The sequence below is a fragment of the Chinchilla lanigera genome, unplaced genomic scaffold (assembly GCF_000276665.1).
Source record: "Chinchilla lanigera isolate Chin_1 unplaced genomic scaffold, ChiLan1.0 scaffold00035, whole genome shotgun sequence".
Lineage (NCBI taxonomy): Eukaryota > Metazoa > Chordata > Mammalia > Rodentia > Chinchillidae > Chinchilla > Chinchilla lanigera.
Genome location: NW_004955436.1, coordinates 15,463,445 through 15,485,479, shown reverse-complemented (window position 1 = coordinate 15,485,479; position 22,035 = coordinate 15,463,445).

Genomic DNA, 22,035 nt, shown 5'->3' with positions numbered 1-22,035 from the left:
GGTTTTTTTTGGTTTTTCTCCGGTACCGGGAACCAAACTCACGACCTTGCGCTTGCGAGGCAGGCGCTTTTGCCACTGAGCTAAATCCCCAGCCCCTAACAGCACTCTCTACAGAATGTGTGTCTATGGCATCTTTTTTTTCTCAGAGACAGTGATCTAACCTGGCATGATAAGTTAGTCACACAAACCAAATTTTTCATGATGGGAGTTTGTGAAAATTCTCATTTACTTTTCCTCAAGGCCTTTTGGAACTGACAGCAATGATAGACACAGCCTCTTAAGCTTTGTTTTGGGAAAGCCTGCACACAATATATGTATTTATCCACCACATGCAATTAATCCTCCTGCCACAGGGCTGCATAGCCCACAGAATCTCATAAAGTAGCTCTGAAATTTGTTAATGGGAAGGACTTCGCCGAGGCCATTGTATTTTGCATCAGCCTTGCTGCTGTTCCTTAATTCACTGCCACCCTCACCCTCAGTCTCACTTTCACTCTTCCCCGCCTAAATTTCATGACATCGTGAGTACCTACGGTGCATGAAGCTCTGGGCTACACTGAGCAGCCTGAACTTGCAGAATTCATAGATTCACACTGTATTGAATATTATGGATGGATCGAATTCTGTGGCCAGTACTTGTCCCCTGGCAAAGCATTACAATAAAAGCTTTGCCAAGATCCTGAGTTTTAAAGAAACTAGTTATTTGTTAAAAGTAAACTACACAGCTCATCCCTGAAGTCTTGCTTTCTCCTTTTTCCAGTCTTCCTGTCTTGGCTGTTTTCATTTTGTCTCCAATCTTGAGAATGAGTAAACTGTGGCAGCAAATTTATTCATTGCAAGCAATGCCAGAAAGACTTTGGTCCAATATTTCAACTATTGACAAAGCTTGCTTTTAGATGTAGATGGATTTTTACATAGATTTTGATATTTCATATTTATTTCTTTGAATGAGATGATAATTATTCTTGAAGATTGAAATTATAAAAAATGATTTTCATTTGTCTTTTTTGTTTTCCCAAGGCTTTTGGACTAAGTTCCTAATCTCATTGCTTGTTCTTATTGGTCCTTAAACAATATCTACTCTTTGAAGTTTCTTTTCAGAAAATACATGGGGTGGAGGCCATAGGGAGCATTTTCATCTTAGACATTATGACTGAAGAGGTGTGGAAGAAGACTTAGATGTTATGATTCTCTCCTAATTAGTATCTACTCAACAGAGGAAGTCCTCTCTCATTTTATTTTAAAGAGTAGTATTCTACTACTCTAGATTTATGTTGACATTGAAGAATGCACATTGTTTTTCGGCTTACTTGAATACGTCTGGTCCCCAAAACCAACATTATGTTTATTCTTCCTACAGTGTGACATGCGAATAAGTAGGAGTTTAGGTGGCATTTTTTATAATTATCTTTATTATCTAACTAGATGCAAACAGTAAAAATTTATTTAGAGGTAAATGGATGCAACCATTTACCATAGTTATAAGTGAAAGAGACCATACTTATAAGTGAAATAAATTGGACCCAGATGTGTAAACATCATATTGTGTCCCTGGTGTAAAAACATGAAAGAGTAAATAAAACCCAAAATGTACAATAGATAATAGGAAAGGGAAAGAAATTGCTCAAAGGAAGGAAAACTTGGATGAGGGAAAGAAGAAAAAGGAAGTACTAAAGTATCATATAGATAGATAGATGGCATAACTGTACTGCTGATGTCTAATGGTTTATTGAGGGGAACAGTTAATGATTAAAAGGGTTTTTTTTTTTTTTAAGTATTTTGACCAATTTCACATGCTTATACCTGGTAATCTGAGCAACTTATGTGAAGACAACAATTTGCAGTATAACAACTATTGGTGAATTCCTACAGTCCTGTCTAGTGAAACTATGTATTGTCTCTAATGTTCTTTTAAATTATTATTTTCTTATTCCCTATAATGATTTGATCAATCTTCTATTCTTACATCTGGTAATCTGAGCAACTTCATTAAAGATAACAATATGTAATATAACAACCACTGTTAATCCCTATCATTTGGTTTTTTTGTTTTGGTTTGGTTTGGTTTTGGTTTTTCTCTGGTACCGGGAATCAAACTTATAACATTGTGCTTGCCAGGCAGGCACTGTGCCACTGAGCTAAATCCCCAGCCCCTATCATTTGGTTTGAAACCCCACATCATTTTTAATGTCCTTGCTTTGTTTTGTTTGTATTTAGCTATTGTTCTTTTTCTGTACTATTTTATTTTAAAAAAAGAATTTATATATCAAGAAAATTTCAAGAGGTTAAAAAAATGTATAAATTTTGACTTGAGATAAAGAATGAATTCATTTGTCTTAAAAGGAAGTAAATTACTTTGAAATTCTGCCATTGTTTTGACCCAGAAAGCATACTCATTTCTGCCCTTTCATCAAAGTGATGTTTATTATTAGGGTTGTTGCTCATATTGCTTGAGATGTGAAAAAAAACTGCAAGGTAATAGATCCTTGACATTATTTGTCACTGTGATGGCTCAGTGTTATGGCTCTGTGGCCTCACTTGTCCATGCAATGAGAGAAAAGTAACCAAGACACAATTTATCTTGACCTTGTCTATAAATGCTCTTGTACAGACATGCTACATCTATTAACTGAAAGGGAACATGAAAAGTCTAGGGTTAAGAAAAGAAAGAGGAGAGAAGGATGGAAGGAAAGAAAGAAGAAAGAAGAGAAGAAAGGAAGGAAAACAAGAAAAGAGGAAAGAAAAAAGAAATGAAGGAAGGGAGGGAAGCTTGAAAGTAGTGTACAGGAGGATCTACTGTGTCAGTCAGTTAAGTAACATACCTTATAAACAACAGAAATGAATTCAAATTTAACCTAGATAGAGGTACCTTGTTTTTCATGTTAGATGTGGCTCTGGGAACCAGAGACGAGGATTATTTTATCAGGTGACACTATGGGTCAGGTCACCAGGCAGAGACCTCATACTTTCACAGAATGACTGCCCTGAGCCAGAAAGCTGTTGAATTCATTTATTTCTCTTTTGCAAGGAGAAACCACCAATAATTAAGGATTGTTTTGAAGAAAACATGAAACTATTCTTCTTTTTCTCAGAGCTCTATGCAGGCTCTTAAACGCATTCCAGGATTCAAGTTGTAATATCTCAGGCGCATGTAGAATATCTGCCAGCACATACATCAGGATGCCAGATGAGCTCTGTTCCCTTGGTAATTCTCTGCTGTCATCTGTGACTGTGTCACCTCTCAAGGATACACGGCATCGTATTTCTGAGACAAATAGTGGACGTGTGTGAGATCCCTTTGGATCTGCTTTCTTTATATTTTATTGTGTATCACATTATATGGCAGATTCCTCAAAATATTTTAAAACATAAGTTTGTTTAACAGGAGGGCTTAACTTAACTGAGGGCTATGGTTCTGAAATATGGATTATGTATACCCATATGGAATATGTATAATGTTTTCCTGGGAAAGCATTTCATGTACTTTCTCTTACATGTGGGAAATCAAAGGAAGGGTTTAAAGACACAGTGAGGTTTGAGATGAAGCTAGTAAAGAGAAAGGAATATAACTGTGTATGGATAGGTAATATATTTTCTACCGACAAGATTAGTTTCTCAGTAAAAAAGAGGGAAGGTGCTTTCTTGGCTTTTCTCTCCATTCCTCTCCCAAATATGTGGGGACAATGTTTCAATATCTAGATGTAAAAGAATTTCTCCAGCAGTCTATTTTTGAAAAATGTCAAACCTACAGAAACTAGTACAAGGAACACCCACATGTCAGTTACTTAGATTCACCAATGGTTAGCACTTGGCCGTGATTGTTTTCCCATTCTCTGTCTCCATTCGCCGGTCTCTTAATGTTAGTTTCAGATCATCATGAAACTTCAGCCCTTTGTATTTCAACAATTATCTTCTAAGAACAAGAGCTTTCTCCTACAGAATTACACAACAATTATCAACTACATGAATTTAATATAACTTACCTCACAATCTCAGTAATGTGTTTCATAACTTTTTTTTTCTTCCGGTATCAGGAATCGAACTCACGACCTTGGGCTTGCCAGGCAGGCGCTGTGCCATTGAGCTAAATCCCCAGACCCTGTTTCATAACTTTTTTTAAAGTAAAATTCAAGTCTAATTAAAGATCTCAGAATAGCATTTAGGTATTATGTTCAATATACTATTTAAAAGGTGAAAGACATATAATCTGAAGAAAAACTAGAGAATTCAATATACTATTTAATATATCAGGGAAATCCATACCTTCTAGAATAATTCTATATGAAAATACTCTTTTTGAAATGCTGGGGATTGAATCCAGGGCTTTTACCCTGAGCTATATCTCCATCCCTTTTTAAAAAATATTTTAATTGAAATAGGCTCTCAATTGAAAAATTGCCTCCGACCCCCAGATTTGTGGGATTATAGGTATTCCATATCACCCCTGGCTAATTATGCTTTTCTAATCTACAAGGAACCTTCATCTTTCCCACTCCAGCAAGGCTGCTGGGTTTATTGCTTTCCTCATGAACTGCTCCCCTTCCTGTGCTGCTTACCCTGTCAAGACCGTGCTGATAGCACTCTATCTCTACAGCAGCTTTAATTCTGCCATTATAAAAGGTAACTCATTGGAGTTTTACTTGTATGGGACTATTATTTTTTGTGAGATAAAGAAGGTGGTACATAAATCTGGGCAAGGATTGGAAAACCTTTCCTGTAAGGACGAGACACTAAATATTTTAGGCTTTGTGGGCTTTAAATAGTCTCTGTCACACATAATCATCTCTACCATACCATCTGGAAAATAGCCAGAGACAATATGTAAACCAATGGGCATGCCTGCCTGCCAACTAAAATTCCTTTCAGAAAACGAACGCTGACCAGAATTTGGTCTGTGGACAATAGTTTGTGAGCCTGTCACCTATGTTAATGCAGACTCATCTAATATAATAATGAGTGATAGCAGTTAAGGAACGGTCACTTTGGTTGCTCAATTTTATGATCACAGCAGCATTCTTTACATAGACCTTTGTTATGCAAAATTTTTTACCTGGATTTTGAATAATATTCATAAATATCAGTTTAAGACATTATTAAGCCTTAGTCTCTGCAAAGAAGAAATAGTCTTCGTAATGACAAAATTGTTCATTATTAATGACATCATTATTCAAAAATTGTCACCCAAATAAATGAACAAACAATATTAGGACATTCTACTGAAAGCCCAGGACTTACATTTTGCAGCTACTATCTTGACCTGGTGGAAACTGTTTTGGGGACTGCGGCAGGTCTTTGGAGAGTAGGCTTTACCAAGGTGGACAGAGGTCTTAAGGAAACTCTAATGACCCTGAATATGGTTTCCTGTGCATTTGTTCAAACACACAATGGTACAGATGTTCAGAGTCTCGGCCAGCAGATCACCATGACCAGGACCTTCTGGAGAAAAGTCAGCATTTCAGTGCTGACATCAGTGAAATGTTGACTTGCTACCTTCATCTTTCTGTGCTAACTTCTTATTTGACTGTGTGTATTAGAAAATGATACAAAATATTTTAAAATATGATTTTTAATAGTTAATATTTAACATTTATACTGAACATACACAAATCATTAGTTGTGCTATCTGAGTGATATTTTACTAGATAAATGCACTCATTTATTTAGTAAAACAAGCTGCTGCTCAGATCAATAAATAAAGCACTGTAAACTCACAGAAATTTACCTCACCACTCGTCCCAGTAAACCCCTCCACCAAAGGAAATCATTATTCTGAATTCTATCCCATAGATTCTTTTGTCTATTATTGAACTTTATATCACTAAAATTATATAATGTATGCTTTTTTATTTTAAAGAGAAAAAAAGAACAATAGCAAAACACCAACAACATACACAAAAACAAAATAAAGCAAAAACAACAAAAATGGTACTGGATTTCAGAACAAAATGATAGGAATTAGCGGTGGTTGTTATATTACACATTGTTATTTAACGAAGTTGCTCAGATTACCAGATATAAGCATGCAAAATTGGTCAAAAAATTAAGTATAAACTGTTCCTTTCAATAAACCATTAGACATCGGCAGTACAGTTCTTCTATATACAAATATATACATATATATTTTCCCCTTCTTTCTTTCTTTTTTCTTTTCCCTCATCCCAGTTGTTCCTTCCTTTGAACAATTTCTTTAAGACAATCTAGTACTATAAATGAAACATCTATCTATCTATCTATCTATTTGAACCCATGGAATAGGTAATTTGTGAACCAGTCTGAATCTCTTTTCTCTTCTTAATTATCTTCCATTTTGCTAGTCATTTGCAGATAAATATTTGAGTTTGTTATATAAGAGAAACCATGCAGTGTTTAAGCTTGTATGACTGACTTATTTCACTTAACATTATGACCTCAAGGTGCAGCCATTTAGCTGAGAATTTCTCAAGTTTATCTTTCCTTATAGCAGAATAGCACTCCATTGTTCATAAATATTGCATTTTGCTTCTCCATGCAGCTCTTGATGAACATTTATTGTTTCCAAGATCTACCTATTATAAATTGTGCTGCCATAAACGTGGCTATGCACATATACCTACAATATGGTAACTCTTTGGGAAGATATCTAGAATAGGGATAGCTGAGTCAAATGGAATTTTCAAGGTTTTTTTTAGGAATTTCCACACTGACTTTCATAGTGGTTGTACTAGCTCGTATAGTCATTAACAATGTAGAAGAATTCCTTTTTCTACACAGCCTGGTCAGCATTTTTTATTATTAGATTTTTTTTTATAATAACCATTTTTCTGGGTTAACACAAAATCACAAAGTAGTTTTAATTTGCATTTCTCTAATAACCAGTGATTTTAAACATTTTTTCATGTATTTATTGGCCATGTGTACTTCTCCTTCTGAGAAGTATCTATTCATTTCAGCTGCCCATTTTTTGACTGGGTCTTTATTTGGAGGAGTCTAATTTTTGGAGTACTTTACATATTCTGGATATTAGTCCTCTGTCCGAGAAACACTTGGTAAAAGTATTTTCCCATTTTTTATGCTGTTTCCTTTGATGTGCAAAAGCTTTTTAATTTTATATGACCCCATTGGTTGGTTCTTGTACCATTGAATTCTATTCAAAAGTTCCTCATCTATGCCTACATCTTCAGGGTTGTACCTTTTTATATGCCAGCAGATTAAGTGTTTTTATTTTAATATTTAAATCTTTGATCCATTTTGATTTCAGTTGAGTACATAAAGTCAGTCTTCTGTATATGGAGATCCAGTTTTGTAAAGAGGCTATATTTGCTCCAGTGTAAGTTTTGGCCCCTTTGTCAAAACCAAATAGCTGTACTGCCTGGGGTTGTTTCTACTTCTACTATTCTGTTTTCCCTGAGCCGCAGGCTTGTTTTTGTACGAGTACCACACTGTCTTAATCACTGTACACTTACAGCATAAATTCAGGTCTGGGATTGTGATGTCATCTACTTTGATCCTGTTATTCAAGATTGCTTTTGATATTCTGGGTCTCTTTTTGTCCCACATGAATTTTCAAACTGTTTTCTCTAGATCTGTGAGAAATGCTATTGGTATTTTGATTAGGATTACATTAATTCTGTATATCAGGTTTGGAAGTATAGCCAGTTTGATTATATTGGTTCTGTCTATTCAAAAATAGGGGATACGTTTCCATTTTCTAATATTCTCCTTGATTTCCTTTTTTTTTTTATTTTAAGGAGAGTAGTAAATGAGAAACAAACAAAGAAATAGAACAGTAGCAGCGTACCAGTATTGCAAATAAACAAATCAAAGCAAGAACATTCAGTGATACCTTTTTGAGTGATGTAATTTTCATCATAGAGGCCATTCTCTTCCTTGGTTAGGCTAATTTAATTTTCTGTGCCTTTCTTTAGTGTCTGACTTTTGCTTGATATTATGTTTGTGGGATTCAACACTGTTTGCATTGTAGTAACTTACTAATTACTGCCATAGAATCATTCCATTATATGAACATTTCACTTTTTACTTCTGTTCTCTGTCGATGGAAATGTGGTTGCTTTTCATGTTGGTATAGAATGCCCATGCTGCTATGAACATACACTCTCAAGTCCCTCAGCTATTCGAAGTGCACTGTGCACAGAAAGGAATTGCTGACTCATATGTCAGGGTCAGCTTTATGGACACTACCAAGTTTTCAAAGTAATTACACCCATTACATTCCCACCAGTTGTATGAGAGTTCCAGTAACTCTTTTGAAATTAGGTTGTCTAATTTTTCATATTGACCTGTGGGGATTCTTCTACTTTTTCCAGGCAAAAATGAAAAAGAAAACCTTTATAAGGTAAATATAGTACAAATCCCTTCTTCTACTCCTTGGTAAGCCACATCGGTCATTTTCCTGATTGTGTCTTTTGATGGGCAGGTGACCCTGGTCTCAATAGCGTTTATCATTTTTTTTATGGTTAATATTTCTTGTGCTTTAAGGAATGTTTGCTTATCTCAAAATAAAGAATGTATTTTTCTGTTTATGCTTTCTGGAGATTTTATGGTATTGCCTGTCTCATTTCATTTTGGAAGCTAGTTGAAAATAATATTTTTGTGTGAGATGAGGCACAGGTCAAGATTCTGATTTTACCATGTGGATATTCAGTTGACCCCTTAGTGTTTATTGAAAAGACTGTTCTACCCCCATGACATTTCACTGCCAACATTTTATAAATAAATGCTCTATGTGGTTCTGTATCCTGTTAAGTTGGTTTCTTTGTCTATATTTCAGCAGATACCGCACTGTTTGCAGTACTGAAGCTTTAATGCTATCTTGAGAACCATTTATATAATTCTCCTAATTTTCAACATTTTTGAAGTTGAAAATGGCTTTCAATGGAAATACACATGAGGGTTTATTTAGGACTTTACAAATATTTTCAATACTGTTTTATAATTTTCTGTATAAAGTATTTATGTTACTTTCACTAAATTTCTTTCCAAATATTTGATTTTTAAATTTTCTTACACATAGTATAATTTTAATTCTTCCTTGAATATAGATATCTAATTTTTATCTTATGCCCTTTTGTATTAAATTTAACGATTTCTCTGTTAATTTTATTTTATTTTATTTTTTTTTTTTTGGTTTTTTTTTGGTTTTTCTCCGGTACCGGGAACCGAACTCACGACCTTGCGCTTGTCAGGCAGGCGCTTTTTGCCGCTGAGCTAAATCCCCAGCCCCCTCTCTGTTAATTTTAATAGATTACTTCTCCAAAATGTAACCACTTTTCTGAATTCTGTTACCATGGATTGGGCTTTGCCTAATATATTTACTTAGCACTTTTAATCTATAGAATCTCTTAAAATTTTTTTACCTGCATTATAGTTTTTCTTCCCAATTCTTGTATTTTTTATTCTTTATATTTTTAATTAATCTCTCGGTTAGTACCTCCATTACAATGTTTAAAAGAAATGTTGATAGGGCATCACTTCTAATAACTCAGAAAGCTTTCAATTATTCATCATTAGCTCTGATGTTTAATGAGAATTTTTGTGGACGTCTTTTATGCAAATAAGAAAGGTTCCTTTTATTTTTTTTTATTTTTTATTTTTTTGGTTTTTTTCCGGTACCAGGAACCGAACTCACGACCTTGCGCTTGCCAGGCAGGCGCTTTGCCGCTGAGCTAAATCCCCAGCCCCTTCCTTTTATTTCTATGTCCTGCGAATCATCCAGTTTTTAAAAATATGATAGGTGTCAAATATTTATCCAGTGGTTTTACTAAAGGTGTTGAAATGACCGTATCTTTTCTTTACTTAGAAATGAACTGCTATTTGACTTCAGTTTATTTATTTTTAAATGTTAAAGCAACTTTGTATTCTTGGGGTAACATGAATTTGTTCCTAATCTGTTATATATTTTGTATGTCATTAGGTTAACTTCTCAATACTATATTTAGAAATTTCACATCATATTTAGGAAAGGGACTAAATTTTTTATTTCTTGGAATGTTCTTATCAGATTTTTGTATCAAGCTTACAAAGCTCTCCTAAAGTTTTCTTTGATGAATTTTCTCTTTTGTTCACTAGGGGTTCCTTCCTTAAATGTCACAAATAGCTTGCTATGGATGCCTTTGAGCCTGGAATCTTCATAGTTGAAAGATTTCAAACTAAGAACTTTATGTTACACACGTACAGACACACTCACACAACTACAATATATTTCTAGTTTAAGTTTTGATATTTGTATATTTCAAAGAATATTTTAAAATATTCAAATGAGTAACCATACTATTCATAATATTATTTCATATTTTATATACTTAAGATTTATAGTGATGACACTATTATTACTAGTATTTATCATTTGTTCCTGTTCTCATTTTTTTCTTAATCTATTTTACTAAAGTTTACCCATTTTTTATTCTTTTCAAGGATCAATTTTTCAAGGTCTTGTTAATTTTATCTGTTGTGCATTTGTTTGTATTCTAGTTCTGTTAGTTTATTGTTAGTTAATTTATTACCATTATTATTTTCTTCTTCACTTTAATGTTAATTTTTTCTAATTGATCAAGATAGCTACTTATAATTTACAGATTTTTTTTTCTCTTTTCTAATATATGAATTTAAGGATATAATTTTCCCTCCAAAAGTGGATTTTTACATCAATTATCTATGCCATTTGCATTCAGTTCCAATGTTATCTAATTTCTGTTCTTACCACCGATAGCTTGCACATCAGCTATACCTTGAGGAAAAATGTGGTAAAGAATGATAGGCTCACTTTAAATTTATCATTTATTGGCCTCACAAGTGCTGGGTGCTTTTTTTTTGCGGGGGGGGGTGGTTTTCTCCGGTACCAGGAACCGAACTCACGACCTTGCGCTTGCCAGGCAGGCGCTTTTGCAGCTGAGCTAAATCCCCAGCCCCTGCTGGGTGCTTTTGTATCCATGATCTTCTGAATGTCAAAAGCTTGCGCCAGCAGCTTCTGACCATCCTCTGACTGTTGCTTCATGACTCAGCAAATGCCCAGGCAGGAAAAATGGTGGAATGCAATCAGACAGCTTAGTACACTTCCTTTCTTTCCAGTACCTTCCACCAGGAAGTCCTTGCCATCTCCACCATCAAGTCGTTCTCCCACTTTTGAAACAGTTATTCTGAAAAATATTTTAATCCAATTTTATAGATGCTTTCAGTGGGAAAACTGATCTGAATTGGATATGTTTGCATAGAGGAAGTACAAGTCACATCAGCTAATAACTTCTGACCAAGGAAAAATCTTTAAAGAGTTTCACAACTGGTCAAACGCTACAAAGTACTTAGTGGCAGAGGTCTAGAGCCCATTGTTCTTGCTTCCTTTTGTATTAGAAGTGACTTTGGAGTCACAGAGCTGTGCACATGGCTGGAGTTGAGAGACTGGGTAATGAAGAATGAGCCTGAACTACCCGGCCAGAACGAGGGCGTGAAGACTTGTGGCTTGTTTCCAAGGCTTTGCCACAGCATGGGGAAAGGATTCAAGCAGAGGAAAGGCATAGCTAGGTTTTATAATATAAAATGTTCTAAGTGAAAGAAAAAGAATGTACAAAAAGACTCAGGGTGTGAAGCAGGAAAAACAGATGAATAAAAGAAAATTAATAAAATCAGTATTTCTTGATAAATCAATTTTTAAAAAGGTGTTAAGGATTGGTGTATATGAATGTACGAATTAAGAATGTTAGAAATCCTGATTCTCTTGGTACCTCAAACTCTGCAGAATGGGAAACAGACGAGCCATGAAGAACATGTTTACTAAACTTGTAGGATTTTGTTTCTATCCATTCATATGTCATAAAGTGACACTATCAAATCTAGCCCAGTTGCTTAATTGAGTATTTGACCGGAAGGCAATCTCATAAAGGTACAACTGCAGAGTTTGGATTGAGCATGATTAGAAATCCTAAAGAGATTGTCTCACCTCTTGAAAACTACACTATGTCTCTCAGCAGAATTGCTGGCCAGAATCAGTAGGGAAATTTTCTTAATAAACTATTAGGAATAATAAGCTGGGTGCTGCTTGTGGCTGAATTAAAGCAATATATTTCACTGACCCAAGGGCAGGTTGATTTGTCCCCCTTCCTTTATTGTGAGTAGTTATCCTCTAAGACAGGGTTTATAACTCCATTTAGAAGCTTGCGTCCTTTACCATTTTAGATAAACATTCTCAATAAATGATCTGGTTTAATTTGTCTTGATTAGATACTATAGAGCAATCTATTTAGGTTTTGACAACATGTGTTAATTCTTATAGTTGTTGTAACAAGAATTAGTATCCAAGTTATTAATTTGCAATTCTTTCTTAATGGCTATTTGGTCAAATCAGTTCCATTCAATCAACATTTGTTGATCACCTATTGTACCAGGCACTGAGCTACACACTAGAAATATAAAGATTTATAAAGAAGAGTCATTGTCTTTGACTTTTGGCTGAGAAATTTATAGTATATTGAAAAAAATGTAAATAGGTAGTTTTTTAAAATCACTTTTATTTATAGAAGACCCACTATGTGCTTACTACCCTCATTGCCAAATTAGTATTCAATAAATCACTGAATCATGAAATTAGCTACACTAGAATATACACTTTCCTCTATGATGCTTGAACAAAGGACAAATCAAACAATTGGCTTGATGTAATGCCATTTGCTAATCAGTCCCATAATGGGGAGTGTTCTAAATCCAACTATTTTGGGTGCCACTTAAAATGTAGCCTTTGATTTGTATCTAGGCCTGATTTCCATATTTGTAAAAAATAGAAATAGTAGAGTTTGCTATACACTGTTTAAGCCTAACAACAGTTAAAAAATATCTTTCTCATGTCATTTTTCATCCCATGAGGTGGGGAAGAAATGATTATAGATAATGAGGTAAAGCCACGGACAAAGACGTATGGGAGAGAGAACACTTATGACATAAATGAAGGGAAGGTCTTGCTTGTATTCACCAATACTTACTTGATTCTTTTCACTTTACAGTCATATAGAAGACTGCCCTTCCAGAATCCATTGAGTTTACATTTGACCATGTGACTTGCTTCAACCCGTGCAGTAGAGGAAGTTAATCTGTTGCTTCTATCAGAAAACATTTAGGAGCCTGTGTATGACTTTCTATATTCTTCCTTCTCTTGTTGAACCAACCAAAGAGGCCATGCGTTCAATTAGATAGTTATTCGTGGCCAATATTCTACTCTATTACCTCATAGAGAATAGGTACTCAGGTAAATGACTACATCACAGCAAAAATTGTATAAATAAGAAATAATTTTCCTAGCCATTAGAATTTAGAGGTAGTTTTGTGTGTTCCCATACTATAATCTACTTAACTTTGACTGATAACACATACCTCATTCCTCCAAAGAGACTTACCTTCAAACCCCTCTGTATTCCTGCCAGTACTGCATTAAACATTAGTTTGAGCCAGTGCCACTTTATTGAATTCTTTAACACATGTTTTCGTCAGGGGCCTTTTCCTTTTTTAGCAATGAGGACCGTGTCTTATTAACACCATCTATACCAGCTATATGTATCGTCTGGAATATAGATGCTCCATACATATTTATCGAGACAAAGGCTCTAACCCTGGCTCTGTTGAGCATTCAATTCATTTAATATTTTTATTCTGTCATCTTCTTCTCATGAAAATGTAGATGAGAATGGCAAGTTTTTCCCTCAAGGTCAATTGAGTTAATAAGAATGAATGGATTTTGAAAAGTAAAAGGATATAAGATGAAAAATTATTATTGTTATAATCTGGGACCAAAACTTTTGGAAAAATAACAGAATGGGACAGACAGTAAAACACAAGGAAGAATGTTTTTGCATTTCTCTTAATTTTTTTCTTTCTTTTTGGAAAAGGTTTTTTTTTTTTTTTTTTCCAAAATCAGAGGAAAAGAGTGGTAGTAATCTCCCTGTCTTCAGAATTCTTTGACCAGATTCTAATCCTTCATTTCCTGTACTGTCAGATAATGTCTGCAAAAATTGATTCTCCCTACCTAGGAGATGGATTCAGCCCATTGAAGCAGATGCTATTGATGCTCTGCCTGTCTCTCAGCACTCATGACTTTCATGCACATGCACAGCTTCTCACAGCCGGCAGTTCTTAACTTTCTGCTTTCTGGCTATAAGGGTATTCTCAGTACTATATGAAATTCAGGTCTGATGTTTGTTTATGCCTATAGCATTTGTGGCAGGCTTTGACAAATCATGGAGTAGATGTTGGTGGAAAAATACTCCAGGTTCTTATCTTTTGGATTGGAGAACTCTGAGGTATACTTTACCAAGCAGTTTAGAGGCTTCCACAAGGATAGCATATGATACATCCACAGTGGTACCTGCTCATTAATCCCATTCATGTTACCTTCCTCCCCACCTCAGTTTTCTTTCCCTGGTCCATTACCAGTGCTTCTCAAAGTGTCTTGCAAATAAACTACTTACCCTTGAATCCTTGTCACTGGCTCTGACCCTAGAGAACTCGGTGTAAAGTCAGTTACCCTTCCCAAAGTATTTTCTAATTTTTAATATGAAATATATTACTAAATACATACTGTTGAGGCTTTGGGGAAAGATGAGTGTGTTCAGTTGTATGCAGGATATTTGTATCATGTTAGGTGGAATTTGGTCTTGTGCTTATGTGGAGATCTACTGTGGTTTAAGGACATGCTTGGATGTCAATTTGACAAGGAGTGGGGTGTGATGATTAAGCTGGAATGTCAATTTGATTGGCTTTGGGATCTGTCTAGGAGATTAGTGGAGCATACGTCAAGGTAAGGCTGTGTGGATCATGGAGGTTTGACTTTTCTGCTGTGTATGGTCCCGGCCCCATTCTCTCTGGTGCTCTTCTGTTCTGTTTGCTGGACTCCGTTACCCAGGCATCTCTGCTCTGCCTAGTGCTTCTGCCGTATACATATGCTTCCACCATGATGTCTCTGCCTTGGAGGTAAATGACCATGCAGTGAATCTCCTGAAACCATGAGCCAAATTAAACCTCTTCTCCTTTAAGTTGTAGTTGTTGGATATTGCCTTCCAGCAATGGAAAGCTGACTAATACACATATATTAAATAATCATAAAATAAAATATGAAATAAATAAGTATACAGTTTAAAACATATAAGGCACATCAATCAATGATATGAAATAAAAAGTTACCACTGTTCACTGCATGAACAGACATCCTTTGGAATCCTAAATATTCTTTGGCACAGTGCTATTTTAACAAAAGTAGCAATGCATACAACACTCCATTCTCTGAACCATCCATTATAGGAAAAGTTTTATAAGAATGTCCTTTCCCTGCTTCCAGTCACTGGGGAAGCTACAGAGAGGCCCAGTCGCTCTTTTTTTTCATCTCCCCACGTTGAAATGGTTGATTAAAATGAAGCAAGACTGTCTTCCGTGAGCAGTCTGACGGCTGTGGCAGAATTGTTCTTCAAACCTTATTACCTTTGGATTCCTGGCTTCTTCGCCAATATTGTTTTCTATATTTCAGAGAATAAATTAGATACAATTTTTACTGTGGCTTGAATATATGCTGTGGATGTCAGAGTTAAGCTTGCCTCCTTACCGGTAAAGGAGACCTCAAAGAAATAAGGCACCATGGAAATAACTTAACCCTGGAACCACTGCAGGGAGAAGAAAAATGCCACTGGGAGCATCTTAGAAACTAAAAAAACTGTGCTTATTTTAGCTAATGGAATAAATTCTTTTTCGCACATGAAATGTTTCAGGTTACAAGGAAGGCTAATTATTCACAAAGCTGCTTTGAGAAATTTTTTTTTTTTTTTGGTCTTTTTGAGATGGTTTCACTTTTCAGTTCAGGCTGGTCTTGAACCCACTTTGTAGTCCAGGCTGGCCTCAAACTCACAGCTATCCTCCTGCCTCAGCCTCCCGAGTGCTGGGATTGCAGGCATGAGCCACCCCAGCTGAGACTATGTTGAGGGAAAACATGCAATCTTGAGCTGAGCACAGAGGTGTGAGTGTACTGACCATTCTGGCCACTTCTCAGCACTGACAGCAGAGAGGAATTCACATCAAATGCCAACTAGCTGAAGTGATTGTGCCCCTTGCTGAGCAACAGCTCAGGCACTTGGGGTGAGAAAGCACTTGCTGGGTAAAATTACCACTGGCACCTATTCAGAAATCCTAGCTACATTTTGAAAATGGGCTTGGGAACAATATCAGAGCGTGCCAAAACAATTCAATAACTGGTGACGAAAGTAGAAGGGAGCCTGTTTTCCAAAAAGAATATTTTCAAATTAAAAGATTGACCTTCTCAGATCATCCTCATTCATCCTGGGATTCTTTTCCATTTGTAAATTGTTTATTTCCTTTCATGATGCTGCACAATTAAGATAGCTCTACTAAATGGTTCACTACGCATTTCACATTTTCTGTGTTCATCCATTCTATGAATATTAATTGAGGACTTATCACATATAAAGGCTTTGTCTAAATTTACCTAAGTAGAAAATAAAATTATTAAGGACATGGACTATATCATATATAAGGATAAGATTAACAATGGACCAAATGAACTAAATGGCTAGCAGATTCTGCTCAGCTGGGCAAACACCGTGTGCACTTGTGCTATTTTTGTTACACACACACACACACTTTCAGGATCCCAAGCATTCAAAGTCAACATATAAGTAGCAAAACAATAACCTTGGAAAAGTATCTAGGGGCTAGGGGATTTGGAGGCTAAGTCTGGCTCTACCAGTGACTTTTAATTTGACCTTCAGCAAATAAATTCACCTCTCTCCACCTCTATTTCATATAAAGGTAAGAATTTTTGTTAGTTTTACTACTTTATTTTCAGCTCCTAGGATAGAGTCTACCAGTGTTAGAACTCAATAAATATCTCTTGAAAGAATGAATCAAATACTCTGGTCCCAAATGGCCAGGATCTGGGCTAGGCTACAAATGAACTGCAAAAACTTATTGACAGCCTCTGGCCTCTGGCTGACACTAAAAGCAGTTTAGTGATCTCCTTGGTCCTTTAGGCTCTAAAGCTAATTAGAGCAAGGCATCTGGTCACTCTAATGGTGAGGCCTTGTGAGCCCAAGGAAAGGAAAGGGCAAGGGAACAATGTACACAGTATATATCACAGAACAGGTCCAGACGTTTGATATATGTAGGGTGAAGTAGGATGGGTGTGGGGAGATGATTTGGCAAAGGCAGTATATCTACAACTAAGAGTTCAGGTTATTTACCTTTTATGTACCTCATTGACTGCCTGCAGGGTAGCTCTTTCTCAGTATTTGTTTGCATGTATCTTGCAAAGTTATGTGTTCACAGAGACTCAAATACTAGCACAGAGCAGGTGCTCAGCAACTGTCTGTTTAAAGGGGATATCCGGTCTTTCCTGAGCATGAACATTTACCAGTGTCATGGTACTGCCACTCTTTGTGAACATCTTACAAAGTTTAGTTGTATATTTGATAACCTTTCTTGTCTATCAAGAAATAAAAGTTTTAATGTAACTTGCTCTATGCAATGCAAGAGGGAAGATATTTCCTCACAGCTCTCCTCTGAGACATTTCTCGATTTCAGCCCTTCTTCCATGGAAATGATTAATGGCTTCTCCTTTATCTTCCAACAATTGGTTCTTTAGGTCATCTACAATGTGCACATCATAACCTTTTGAGAACTCAGATATAGAGTTACCACAAAGAAGAGCAGCATTTTTTTCTGTTATAACAATATTGCATTTGCAATAAATACAGCCAAGAGAAGGAAAGAAAACGTTACCCTCATTGCAGAGAGAGACTCCAACACAGCCAGGAGGTGGCCATTGTAGTGCTTCATTGGGAATTTTCACAGAACAAAGTCTGTCATAGCAAGGAAACAGATCTTTGTAGTCTTGTTAGATTGTTCTTCTTTTGTTTGTCACCAAAGTGGTCTATTTGTACAGTGCTTACATTTATTCCAGGACAAGTTTTACTTAAAAATGTTTTAATATGCTATTTGGTATTGTAAGTAGGGAAAGGGACACCAAAGAACAAATTGTTTATTCATTTATTTGCAAGTGGGCACAGTTGCCAGGCGATACTTACCTCCCCTGTTGCCTGAAAATTTGATGGATTAGATCAAAATTAGATTTCTGAGACAGGGATTCTGTTCAGATGAAAATCACGGTGCTAAGTGAGAAGGTGGAACCTCCGCTTCCTTGCTGATGGAACAGCACTCCTCAGTCCACCCGTTTCATTTCAGTGCACCGGGGACCTCCTTGGCCTCACTTTCCACCCGTGCTCTCCTGATTGTTTCAGTTGAGAACTCTCATTCCTCCAATTTCACACTTTGCCATTGCCAAAAGTTACTTAGTAGGAATTCTGTTTTTATAGTCAACGATCTCTACAGGTGGATATAAGACGTCTTTGTTCTTAGGACCCTGAACTTGACAAGTTAACAATAAGTGAACTTTCTTTCAGTGTAAAACTTCCAGATTTTCATTACTTTATTTTGCCTAGTAGAGCCCTGGGGACCTGGAAGGAATGATTTATATCACCTCTTTAGGTGAGCAAACTTATCTGTTTACTATAACTCTAAGGAAACCCTTAAGTTAAAAAAAAAATCTAATTAGAGCAAAAGTAACTTCATACTTATTATACCTTTTATTGCCATTGAAATTAGTAAACAAATAGTAATTAAAATGGTGGGAAATCATTCTATTTATCTAACAAATTTCTGTTGAGCATCTATTATGAACTAGATTCTGTGTGGTGTTCTTTCAACTCAAGGTCCTGGCGCAGAGGAACTAATAGTCTATTGAATGGTATAAGTCAGCAAGGTGTAGGTCAGAGCAATATGTTTAGTGGAGTAGAGGTGAGGGAGCTGAGAAGAACCCTTAACTCAGTTTTACCTGAGTTTTTATCCTGTGTCATGCTTGCCTGGATATTTTACACATATTGCTTCACTGCTAAAAGATCCTAAAGTAACCAAGAGATCACTGAGGATGATAATGACTTTTAAAATAGGTAAGGCTTAGGAAAACCCACTCACATATAACATTCTAAAGCAATTTAGTAATGGGTGACTCCTATTAGATTAAATGCTTGTTCTTTATCCAAATGGATGGAGAATAACCAAATGAGAAGGTAATCAGAGGGACACAGAAGGCTAGAGACAAATACTTTGAGGAAGGAGTTGCTGAGCACTCAGGTTGATACAACAGCTGGAGGATTTTCACTTATTTATTTGTTTATATACTGTGGTTCCTTACAATATATTTAATTTTTTAAAAGACATCAATCCAGGCTGAGAGGATACTGGTTAACAGTTGTTTCTTTTTCATATAAATTTGGTGAGTTAAAGGAGCAAGATAATTTTCTTTTTTTAGTCTTTTTGAGACAGGGTCTCATTATGCAGTTCAGGCTTGCCTTAAACTCACTTTGTAGCCCTGGCTGGTCTCCAACTTGCAAAGAATCTCCTGCCTCAGCCTCCCAAGTGCTGGGAATACAGGTGTGTGCCACCTCACCCAGCTAACAAGATAAATTTGAGGAAAAATTTCTACTTCTATTTTTACTGTGACAATTTACCATGTATTGGGCACCAGCTATTATGTGAGGAAATAGAGCTAGATGTGTTGGGTACTTTAACTGGATTCCACAACATCTTATGAAGCACACATTGTTTATTTCTCCTATAAATGTGCCTGCTGGGCCTCCAAACATTAGAGGATTTGTTTAAACTGACTCTTGGTGGCAGAGCTAGAATATGAACTCCAATCTGTCAAGTCTCTCTGATCTCATTGCTCATGTTCCTATTCTCCCCAATCCCAGGAGCAAAAGAATTTACTAAGTCTGGATTAGAAAGGGGAAATGCGTAAAGATGCTCCCTAGGAAACAAATTAGGAAAAAAGCAGACTCAACTTCTTCAGAGAAAGTGGGATGTGGGAAAGAGAAGGGAAAGAAGGAGAAATTTTGTATGTATGTATATACAGGATAGTTAACATAGTTGTTCTACTGTCTTCTATTTCTTTGCTGAAAGAAACTGTCAATGAGTCCTTGATCAACCAATATTGCATGTCTCTACCTGTTTTCATGAGAAACCACTTTGAAGATATGAATATGTAATACAACAAGCATTGCTAATTTCCTACCACTTTGTTTGCAACTCTGTATTGTCTGTACTGTTCTTTTGCTATTTTATAAAAGGTTGTCTGTCTGTTAATGTTTTCCTCCTTTTATTTTTAAAATTTAAACAAAATTTTATCAGAGAGGAGATGGACAATAACACCTCAGTTGCTCATTTCTGCTTGTTTGCTTTTGTCTGCTCAATTCTGGGGAGTATATTTGAAAATATAAAAACTACTTAGAAACTTCTCAAAAGGAACAAACAACTGGAATGGGGTACAAGAGAAAGGAAAGAGGGGGAAAAAGATACATATGTATGCCCTAACAGCTAAGGTAACTGTACTTCTAATTTCTATTGGTTCATTGAAAGGAGCAGTTAGTGCTTATATTGTTTGATCAGTTTTTCATGCCTGTACCTGGTGATCTGAGCAACTATTTTGAAGATAACAATATGCAGTATAATAACCATCAATAACCATGATGGTACCATGAGGGCTACATGGTACCTTTGGCTCCCAGGATCTCCGGTGGACACCATCAGACACTGTGTCACTGGTGTGGGTGCAACACCCAGACAAGAAGCCCTCCATGCAAGAATGGAATGCATTCATTAAACATTTGGAATCATTATGCATATTTAGGGTTTTATATCTATCAGGAATTGAGACAGGGATTAATTCTTGATGTACTGGAAAGTTTAAAAAAATTCTAACTATGTGCTTTTATAACACAAAAAATGGAAGCAGAACAAAAGAGGGTTGAAGGTAGGTAATCAAAGAAACTATGTTAAGACCAGTTCCACAGTTGGTAGTAGATGCAAATAAAGGCAGTACTTAGCTCTGATTCTCAGGAGAATTAGAGGAAAAAAGCAACACCCATGCATCACCCCATGTCAACCATAAGAGTAAAGAAGCACAGCTGTTTGTGAGACACAAGCATTTTTCAACACTTGGTTCCTAGCTTACTTAATACCTAGCCACTTACGTAAGAGCTCTGATCTTTGTAAATAGCCTTGTTAAGACATGAGGGAAAGCATTTCTGAGATGTTCAAAATGGTGGGACCAGAGGGATTAAGAGGCATTTTGTTGGAAGCTGGAGAACAGACTGTATGTACTTTATGCAGTTTCCAGCCACTTGCTATTTCAATTAATTCTGATAACCAAAAACAACCAATATACACTTAGAGGCATAGTGCTAGAATGTATTGCATTTTGATTAATCAATAAGATGTCAGTTTGAGAACTCTAATAATTCAGACCTCATGATGGCTACATGAGTATTTGTCAATAAATCATACAGAGCACTACTAACCCATATTATATTTTATATATTTTGATGCTGAGTGTGTGGGTTTTTGTGTTTATTGGTATGAATCAAAGAAAATGAGTAATCAAATTTTTCAAAAGGCAAGTAGAAATACAGGGAAGAAAAGAAATGATTGAATGGTATAACATGGCACAACAGCCTCCTTTAACTTCTGATGCTGGTATATAAAATATACATAAAGTGTCTGGGAGACATGCCAGAGGAAAAATATTTTCAAGTTTATTTTTCTTTTTTTAGTGGTTGGATTAAGGTTTATAAGAAAATATCCTGATAGAATTGGAAAAGTCAATCAATCATATGGATGTTGTGTCTTTAAAATGCAAAAGCATCCAGGCATGGATAAATGACTAATTTTCACACCTCCCACCCACTCTCATCTACTCAATATTTGGAATTGTTAAGATAGAGCTGAACTGATTAATTACATAGGCTTGACATAATCAAATGGAAGTAGAGATAATGTATTTGAAATGACCATGTGGATATAAATGTTATATTGAGCTAATGCTCCTCTTAGTAACTTTATACAAAAGTGTATTAATTAACTTTTGTGTTTCTGGATATAAAACCTGAACTGAAAAGAGGAGAGCTATATATTTTTTATTTTATTTTATTTTATTTTTTTATT